The sequence below is a fragment of the Oncorhynchus nerka genome, linkage group LG28 (genome assembly GCF_034236695.1).
Source record: "Oncorhynchus nerka isolate Pitt River linkage group LG28, Oner_Uvic_2.0, whole genome shotgun sequence".
Classification (NCBI taxonomy): Eukaryota; Metazoa; Chordata; class Actinopteri; order Salmoniformes; family Salmonidae; genus Oncorhynchus; species Oncorhynchus nerka.
Genome location: NC_088423.1, coordinates 52,446,367 through 52,456,052, shown reverse-complemented (window position 1 = coordinate 52,456,052; position 9,686 = coordinate 52,446,367).

Here is a 9,686-nt window from a genome sequence, read left to right as displayed (position 1 = left end):
GTTTACAATAATTTTTCTAATCTTTACAGGAACATGCCAAATGTGTGGAGAAATTTCACTACAGCTAATGTAGAAGGAAAAGTTGTGTACATTTGCAAATACTGTGCCAAATAATATGTGAAGAATGCATCAAAGATGCAGAATCATTTGGCCAAGTGCATAATGTTCCCTCAGCGCTCACAACAAGCAACCTCTGACAAAAGTCCCTCTACTTTTATTCAAGGTGAAAATTATGAATCACACCTTATCGATAGTAACAGCTCATGGTCCTCCTGGAATCAGAAGTTTTTTGACTCAATGGAGGAACATAGAGAGATGTTGATGAATGTCTTGCTCGAGCTGTGTCTGTAACGGGTTCACCTCTGATGCTCACAGGCAATGTGTATTTAAAGAGATTTCTGAATGTTCTTTGCCCAGCATACACCCCTCCAACCAGACATGTTTTTATCTACTAATTTGCTAGATGCAGAGTTCAACAGAATTCAAGTGAAGGTCAAGCAAATCATAGAGAAAGCAGACTGTATTGCAATCTTCTCTGATGGGTGGTTGAATGTTCGTGGGCAAGAAATAATGAACTACATCTCCACCCCTCAACCAGTATTCTACAAGAGCACAGACACAAGGGACAACAGACACACCAGTCTTTACATTGCAGATGAGCTGAAGGCAGTCATCAATGACCTTTGACCACAGAAGGTATTTGCACCGGTGACGGCTAATGCTGTGAATGTGAAGGCTGCTTGGTCTAAGGTGGAGGAGTCCTACCCTCACATCACACCCATTGGCTGTGCTGCTCATGATTTGAATCTGCTCCTCAAGGACATCATGGCACTGAAAACAATGGATACACTACAAGAGATCCAATGAAATGGTTAGGTATGTGAAGGATCATCGAGTTATAAAGTGAGAAGAATAAGAGCACCACATTGAAGTTGCCCAGCAACACCTGTTGGGGTGGTGTTGTCATCATGTTTGACAGTCTCCTGGAGGGAAGGAGTCTCTCCCAGTGATGCCAACTTAGCAATTTTGTTGCTAGATTTAGCAACTTTTCAGACTACCCTGGCAACTTTTTTTCCAAACACCACCTAGCAACTAATTTAGCTACTTTTAAAAATGTGTTTGGAACTTTTAGCAACGTTTGAAAAGTGACTCAAATGCTAAAATGCAAGCATTTCCCCTCTAAATGACACTAAAACGATTTTCTCTGTCACAAACTCAGTCACAACACACGTGCCTGGCTGCAAAAGTGCATTGTGACTGATGTCAGCAGCAGGCGCTCAGCTTGTGCACAGGCAGCAGCAATTTCAGCAAATTGCAAGTCGTTGTTGGCTGACTGCAGCAGGAGTATTACGGGTTCGACGAGCCAAACTCAATTAATATAGTTGGTCACGAATGTTTGATCTTGAACAGAACTTACAACATCAATCAACATGCCTCAATCAAAAATGTACAGCCAGAAGTACAGAAAAGAGTGGGAGTCTGTACCTGAACAAATATCAAATCATATTTTTTGCCGAGATGGCCAGTCAATTAAAGTGCATTGTGAGTGATGTCAGCAGGAGGCACTCAGCTTGTACACAGGCAGCAGCAATTTCAGCAAATTGCAAGTCGTTGGCTGACTGCAGCAGGAGTATTACGGGTTCGACGAGCCAAACTCAATATAGTTGGTCACGAATGTTTGATCTTGAACAGAACTTACAACATCAATCAACATGCCTCAATCAAATGTACAGCCAGAAGTACAGAAAAGAGTGGGAGTCTGTACCTGAACAAATATCAAAACATGTTTTTTGCCGAGATGGCCAGTCAATTTGAGTAACGTTATTGTGTATTCTACGTAATGACGCAGTTTTACGTTATCATGCAATGACATGACAACGTCATTTAGCAACTTTTAGCAACTAATCAACCTTCCTCTAGCAACTTACACTGAAAATGAGTTGGCAACACTGGTCTCTCCAAGAAATGGCCATATCAAAGTCTGCCGATATGGACAGCTCCATCAAGAGGATCCTCCTGGATGATGTATTTTGGGAGAGAGTGGTAAGCAGCCTGAAACTCCTGAAACCTATAGCAGTAGGCATTGCACAGATTGAGGGAGACAATGCCACCCTGTCTGATGTTCAGACTCTGCAGGTGTAAGAGAAGAAATCCATACTGCCCTGCCCACTTCACTGTTGCTCCAAGCAGAGGAAACTGCAGTTGTGAAATACATCAAAAAGCGTGAAGACTTCTGCCTGAAGCCCATACACGCCGCAGGTACATGTTGGACCCCAAGTATGCTGGCAAGAGCATCCTGTATGATGGTGCAGAGATCAACAAGGCCTATGGTGTCATCACTACCGTATCTCGCCACCTTGGCCTGGATGAGGGCAACGTTCTTGGCAGTCTGGCGAAGTACACTTCCAAGCAAGGGCGTTGGGATGCAGATACAATATGGCAGTCGTGCCAACATATCTCATCAGCCACCTGGTGGAAGAGACTGTGGATCTGAGGTTCTTTCCCCTGTTGCCTTCATCATCCTCCAAATCCCACCAACATCAGCCGCCTCAGCGAGCTAACTGGTCCTTGTTTGGGATCATACTCACCAAAGCATGCAACAAGCTGACCAATACAAGGGTTGAAAAATTGATGGCCATCTGAGCAAATTTGAGTCTTTTTGAGCTTGACAATGAGCCATCCTCAACAAGGTTGGAAAGGGACAGTGAGTTCTCAGAGTCTGATGTTCAAGAGGTGGTCATTGAGGAGGTCCAGGGAGAAGACCTGGAAGACAACCAAAGCTTTAGTTTCTAGACTATAATTTTACAGATGTACAGTGGAAGTCAGAAGTTTACATACAATTTAGCAAAATACATTTAAACTCAGTTTTTAAGAATTCCTGACATTTAATCATAGTATAAATCCCCTGTCTTAGGTCAGTTAGGATCACCACTTTATTTTAAGAATGTGAATTGTCAGAATAATAGTAGAGAATGATTTATTTCAGATTTGATTTATTTCAGTTCTGTCCACAAATGTTCTATAGGATTGAGGTCAGAGCTTTGTGATGGCAACTCCAATACCTTGACTTTGTTGTCCTTAAGCCATTTTGCCACAACTTTGGAAGTATGCTTGGGGTCATTGACCATTTGGAAGACCCATTTGCGACCAAGACATGAAAAAAAAGTACGATCTTTGTCCCCTTGTGTAGTTGCAAACCGTAGTCTGGGTTTTTATAGTGGTTTTGCAGCAGTGATTCCTTCCTTGATGAGTGGCCTTTCAGGTTATGTCGATATAGGAGTCGTTTTACTGTGGATATAGATTCTTCACAAGGTCCTTTGCTGTTGTATGTTCATCTCTAGGAGACAGAACGTGTCTTCTTCCTGAGTGGTATGACTGCTGCGTGGTCCCACGGTGTTTATACTTGGGTACTATTGTTTGTACAGATGAAGGTAGTACCTTCAGGTGTTTGGAAATTGCTCCCAAGGATGAACCAGACTTGTTGGATTTCTTTTGATTTTCCCATGATGTCAAGGAAAGAGGCAGTGAGTTTGAAAGTAGGCCTTGAAATACATCCACAGGTACACCTCCAATTGACTCAAATTATGTCAATTATCCTATCAGAAGCTTCTAAAATAATTTTCTAATTTTCCAAGCTGTTTAAAGGCACAGTCAATGTAGTGTATGTAAACTTCTGATCCACTGGAATTGTGATACAGTGAAATAATCTGTCTGTAAACAATTGTTGTAAAAATTACTTGTGTCAAGCACAAAGTAGATGTCCTAACTGACTTGCCAAAACTATAGTTTGTTAATAAGACATTTGTGGAGTGGGTAAAATTTTAGGTTATGTTTTAGGTTATTGTCCTGCTGAAAGGTGAATTTGTGTCTGGTGGAAAGCAGACTGAACCAGGTTTTTCTCTACAATTTTGCCTGTGCTTAGCTCTATTCAGTTTCTTTTTTTATCTGAAAAACTCCCCAGGCTTTAACGATTACAAGCATACACATAACATGATGCAGCCACCACTATGCTTGACAATATTTAGACTGGAACTCAGTCATGTGTTTTATTGGATTTGCACTAAACAACAGTGTATTCAGGACAAAAAGTGAATTGCTTTGACACATTCTTTGCAGTATTACTTTAGTACCTGTAATAACTTCACCATGCGCGAAGGGATATTCAGTGTCTGCTTTTTTTCTTTCATTTTTACACATCTACCAATAGGTGCCCTTCTTTGAGAGGCATTGGAAAACCTCCCTGGTCTTTGTGGTTGAATCTGTTTGAAATTCACTGCTCGACTGAGAGACCATTGTATGTGTGGGGTACGGAGATGAGGTAATCATTCAAAATTCATGTTAAACACTTATTGCACTCATGCAACTTATTATTTGACTTTTTAAGCAAATGTTTACTCCTAAACGTATTTAGTCTTGCCATAACAAAGGGGTTGAATAATTATTGACTCAAGACATTTCAGCTTTTCAATTAATTTTTACAAATTTCTAAAAACATTGAAATTATGGGGTAAAGTGTGTTAGCCAATGACAAAAACATCTCAGTTTAATCTATTTTAAATTCAGACTGTAACATAAATGTGGAAAAAGTCAAGGGGTGTGAATACTTTCTGAAGGCACTGTATACAGGTTTTGGAACGGTGTGGAGGGTTGTCACACTGGGAGCTACTGTTGTGGGGGGGTTAAGTGCTCAAAGGCTCAACAGCAGGAAATATCATCTAGGATTTAACGCCGGCAACCCTCCGATTGCCAGCTCACTTCCCTCCAGATTTTTCCCATCAGACCCGGGATTCGAACTGGCAACCCTCCAGTTGCTGGCTTGCCTCTCTAACCGTTAGGCTAATTATCAGTTTAATCATGCACAGTAGACCTAACAGTGGAGTCAATGTTATTTTTTAGGCTTCAAGCTTGTCTAGATTTCTCAAGTTGACTCCCTTCTCCACACGCAGTAATCGGAATCAATGACGCAATAACCTAATTGACATGTATGAGAAAAAAATATTTGTGGTTTTGTGGAAACCTAATTGTATTCCACCAACTCTTGAAGCATGCCTCTTTGTTAAAAAGGGCAACACGTGACTGCATAAAATATCCACTTTTCACTCAAACACACAGATACCAACCAATGCATGTTTTCCTGTGCCTTGTGCCAGCAGCTGTTCTGAGGCTGAGGAGAATTCCTGTTTCCTCCACCAGACTAGGGCTGCATATCAATACTCTAACACAGGTTCCTCCTCTCCTAACCTTGTCTCCTCTTCATCTGACCGGAGAGGACGTGACAACACAATTCCTCATAGGAATTCATTTACATTTTTTGCTAATGTTTTTAGATCAGAGAAGAGAAATAAGAGAGTTGAAGGTGGGGGGAAAGAGAATACAAGCAGAGGAAGTGACTATAGACTATTAAGCAACCCCTAGCCTCTCCCCAGGTTTTCTGATGGGAAGTGAGGGAGAGAGGGAGGGCAGGGCTGGTCTGATGAAGTTCCTCAGAAGCAGCTCTGTTGAATCACTGTGTGTGGGGGCGTGAGCCTCACTCCCACTGTTTCCTTGCTGGGAAGTGACTGCTTTACTTGTCATACAGAGGGAAAGCTAGAAAAACAAGGAGGGGGAGACTAGTGTGGAGAGGAGTGGAATTTAAGCGAGTCTCAACTCAATGTCAGAGAGTGTGGTGTGACTGTGGGACAGGGAACAGTGGGACCTGGCTGGACAGTACAGGTGGATATCAGTGGAGGGAGAAATGTGGAGGATGGCCTAAACTCCAGTAGGATTTCAGAATGAAACAGAATATCCTCAATGGTGTTTTAAATGGACATATCAGATGCCAAAATGGAAGATGCCGCTATTTGTTGGGTGAGGGCCAGGTCACTATTGTGAGTTTTGTTTTTTAATTAGCCAGAACATTGTTTCTGGGAAAGACACGATGAAGCAATGGGACAATGTATGTAGTCTGGTGTAAGTATTTGAGTAATAAATGTCTTCATCTGTGTGAGTATAATTTCTGTATTGGAATAAGAGATTATGTAGAGCTGTTACTATTCAACATGTATGTATCACACAAAGTAGTGTGAATCGCCTAGTCTGAAATTAACCACTAAACCCTTGTACACTTCTTGTTGGCCTTTCAATGTTCTGTGAGAATTGGATGGATGTAAGCAACATGGCAGAAACCCAAAGGCTACAAGGGCTGTGTGGAGTTAGAGTATCTGATCTATGAGGGGACATTGAACCGTATCTGTCTGGGTTACATATGCTAGAGGTTGATTAAAGATTAGAGACTGTGCTCAGACTTTGCCTGGTAGCCAGATCTGTCCCCGCTTTAGTCTACACCATATGTGTGATTCATATCTTTTCATTTTTATTTTTGAACAACAATAGTTCCTAGTCAACAACTGAATGGGTTTGACTGTGTTTAACCCCACTCGGTGAAAGCCTAAGCATTAGCTCTGGGAGCTAACACAAGACTCCAGGTCTCAGGCAAGGTTATTCCAGTTTAGTTCCAGGCAGTTCAACCGGTTGTTGCTCAGTTCAACTAACTGACGGGAAGACTGCAGTTTCCTGAGCATATATTAAGGTGTGTTCTTCCTCACAACATTGTGTGCGTGTGCATGTTTGTTTGTATGTCCACTCAGGAATGCACTGTAAACCAACTGGGGATAACACTGAAGATTCCTCGAACTGTACTCACACTGTCAATATTGACTCTAGTCATTTGAATGGGTTATATTCCTGCAACATAAATTGTTCAGATGACGATGAGTGGCAAACCATATCTATTGTTGTGGATTTAAAGATATACTGAGCAACATTAAAATAAGTATTGTGTGTTTGTATTACACTGCTGGGGCTTGTCCATGGGAGGGTTCTACGTTACAGAACGTTAAGATAGATATGTATTGTGTACAGATACAGTATGATTGTCTTTCATGTAGTGAATCAACTATTTATTTTTATCTGAACGTTTCACCTTCCTGACTACTCCCCTTGTTTCTGTTGAACTGTTTTATGTGACAAGTCATGTCTCGGCTTGACCAGTACACTGTGTGTGCGCGTGCTTGTTTGTGGCTGACCACTGCTGTACAGTATATCGCATTGCAATCTGAATCAGGCCTTGCATCACCCCACCACAGAAGATTCCCTTTCCTCCCTGCCAACTTCCATCACAGAAGTTGTGAAACGCTCAGGAATCTTGGCTGCTGCAGATGGATCCTTTAAACATCCTTTGGCAAGGTTAAGAGTAGGAGTAACCCTTAGGCACAGATCTAGGATCAGGAACTGCATACCCCTCTAACAAACTGGCTCATCGTTCAGTCTAAGATGAAGATGGAATATGCCCAACCAAATAACATTTTACTCTTAGGAGGAAGAGGTGCTGATATCTTCTATCACCATCTTCTCACATCCATTTTAGTGGCTTTTTATAGAAATAAAGATTGCCCAACCTCTAATCACCCCCAGCTTCATTTTGCGGTGAAGCTGGGGGTGGTAAGAGGTTGGGCAATCTCTCCACTGATCTCCTGCTCGTCGTTTCACTGCCTTTTATCACTCAGCTGTACAGAGGTTTCGTTCTAAATAGGAGTCAGACCAGTTCCGTTTACTGAGGTTTTAAAATATGTTTCAACATGGTAGAGAGGTACACTTGATTGAACTTGCCTGATGGGTCTAGTTGAATAGTCCTAAAAGTGCAAACCTCACACAACCAGCCTGGCCTCAGAGCCATACAAAACATACTTGACATTTTTCTGAGCACCTTCAAGATGTATGATACCTACTAATGGTCTAGTTACTTTAGACAGAAACGAAATAGGGAGGTTGCTCGGGGAGTAGGGGTGGGCATAATCCGTGACCGTTTAGCAATCCAAAGGTACTGTGTTCGAGTCGCCTCTGGGATAGTTATAGCATTTTAGCTAACCCTTATGCTGAATTTAACCCAATTCACATAACCTGCTATGTACATTTTCATAACCTTTGTCGTTAGTTCCCCTAACCGCCAACATAAATTCTTCCCATAATTTGTAATTCTCCTTTGTTGTTATGAGTGCGTAACAAGCAACGAGGCCTTATATAATACTATACGTCCTCCAAAATATATGATAAATTAATCATCCAATTCATAAGCTATTGTAGGACTCAGTAAGACGCATGGAACTATATGTCTTGTAATTCGTACGATATTGTACACTGTTATTCCATTCATAACGTAACCTAAAGTAACGTAAAATATCATACTAAAGTGTCACAGATTGACTATGAACGAAAACAAATACCATTTTGAGCCAGGTGTTACAGCAGCCATTTGAATGGATTTAAAAGGTGCTAAAGCCTAGAGAGTGCAAGAGAAGCTCAGGAAGACACAATATGGGAGGAGAATGAGAGGTGTTGTGCCCTGAGAACTGAATTCCATAGATGGTGGCTACTGGAGATGTCATCTATGGGCTCAGTTCTTCTGGCAAGGCACTGCTTATCAGCATAACAAGACAGCACCTATACTTCTATATGAGGAATATGGATTCTCTGACTTTCCATGGCAAACTTGTGGTTTCAAATAAAATAATTATTGTGTCCTTCTGTAGATTACATGTAGTCAGCACATTACATTTCAGCTTTGTTAAGTAATAAACTGCTAAAGTCTGTAATTGGGGTATGTATTTTGTATGTACACCGTGTAAATTAATAAATGTGTCTTCAGAAAATACACTCTCATTGTAAAGATTCATCTCATGTTTATTTACACTATGGACTGGATTAATATTGACAGTCAAACATTCATGAACAGTAAAATCATCAGTGACACTTATTTATAGAGAAACAGGGTGTGTGCTCAAGCACATATATTTTACTGTACATTTTTACAGTTCAGGGAACATTCTAAACATAGGATGGCGTATTCCCAACCAACACACCCTGGCCACAACTATGTGTTATCTCTCAACTGGGAAAGGTGACTCAGACACAGAGCCTGTTCCATGGAAGAGTTAGTGACTACCAGTTAGTGACTTCACTGGGAATGTCCATTCTAGTACTTATATTTCTATGCTGATGGACAGAGTCAAATGTGAGGAGTGATGAGATATGAGAGATTCGACTGACAGAGGGTTATACAGTAAGAGATCAATCATCGGTGACATATATGAAATATGAAAGACAAAGGTTAGAACGACAGTGGGTTATGTAGGAGAGATAGGGTTTAAATGCATGACGTGGTTATGCAGTAAGAACTAAGAGGCAAATGACAGGAGTTTATAAAAGGAGTGGCAAAGCAAACAGTAAAACGAGTAATCCCCTCTCTTCTTATGCAAACTTGTTAATGTTACAGAACACCTTGATCAATTATAGTAGTACATGGTAGCCAAATGAAAACAACAGACCTGAATGACTCCAACATTGAAGTAGCCTGAGGTAGCTATGTATTAATAAAATAATGAGATGGAGAAAATGAACAAATAAGTAGCATTTGGCTGCTTTGTATTAAACATATAGTATCTGGAGTTTGGATGTCGAACGTTTATTTTAAGTGAATTTGTCCCAATACTTTTGGTTTCCTAAAATAGGGGGACGATGTACAAAAAGGACTGTAATTTCTAAATGGTTCACCCGACATGGATGAAAATACCCTCAAATTAAAGATGACAGTCTGCACCTTGACCTCACAGTCACTGTATAATTTGAAATCTAAAGTGCTGGAGTACAGA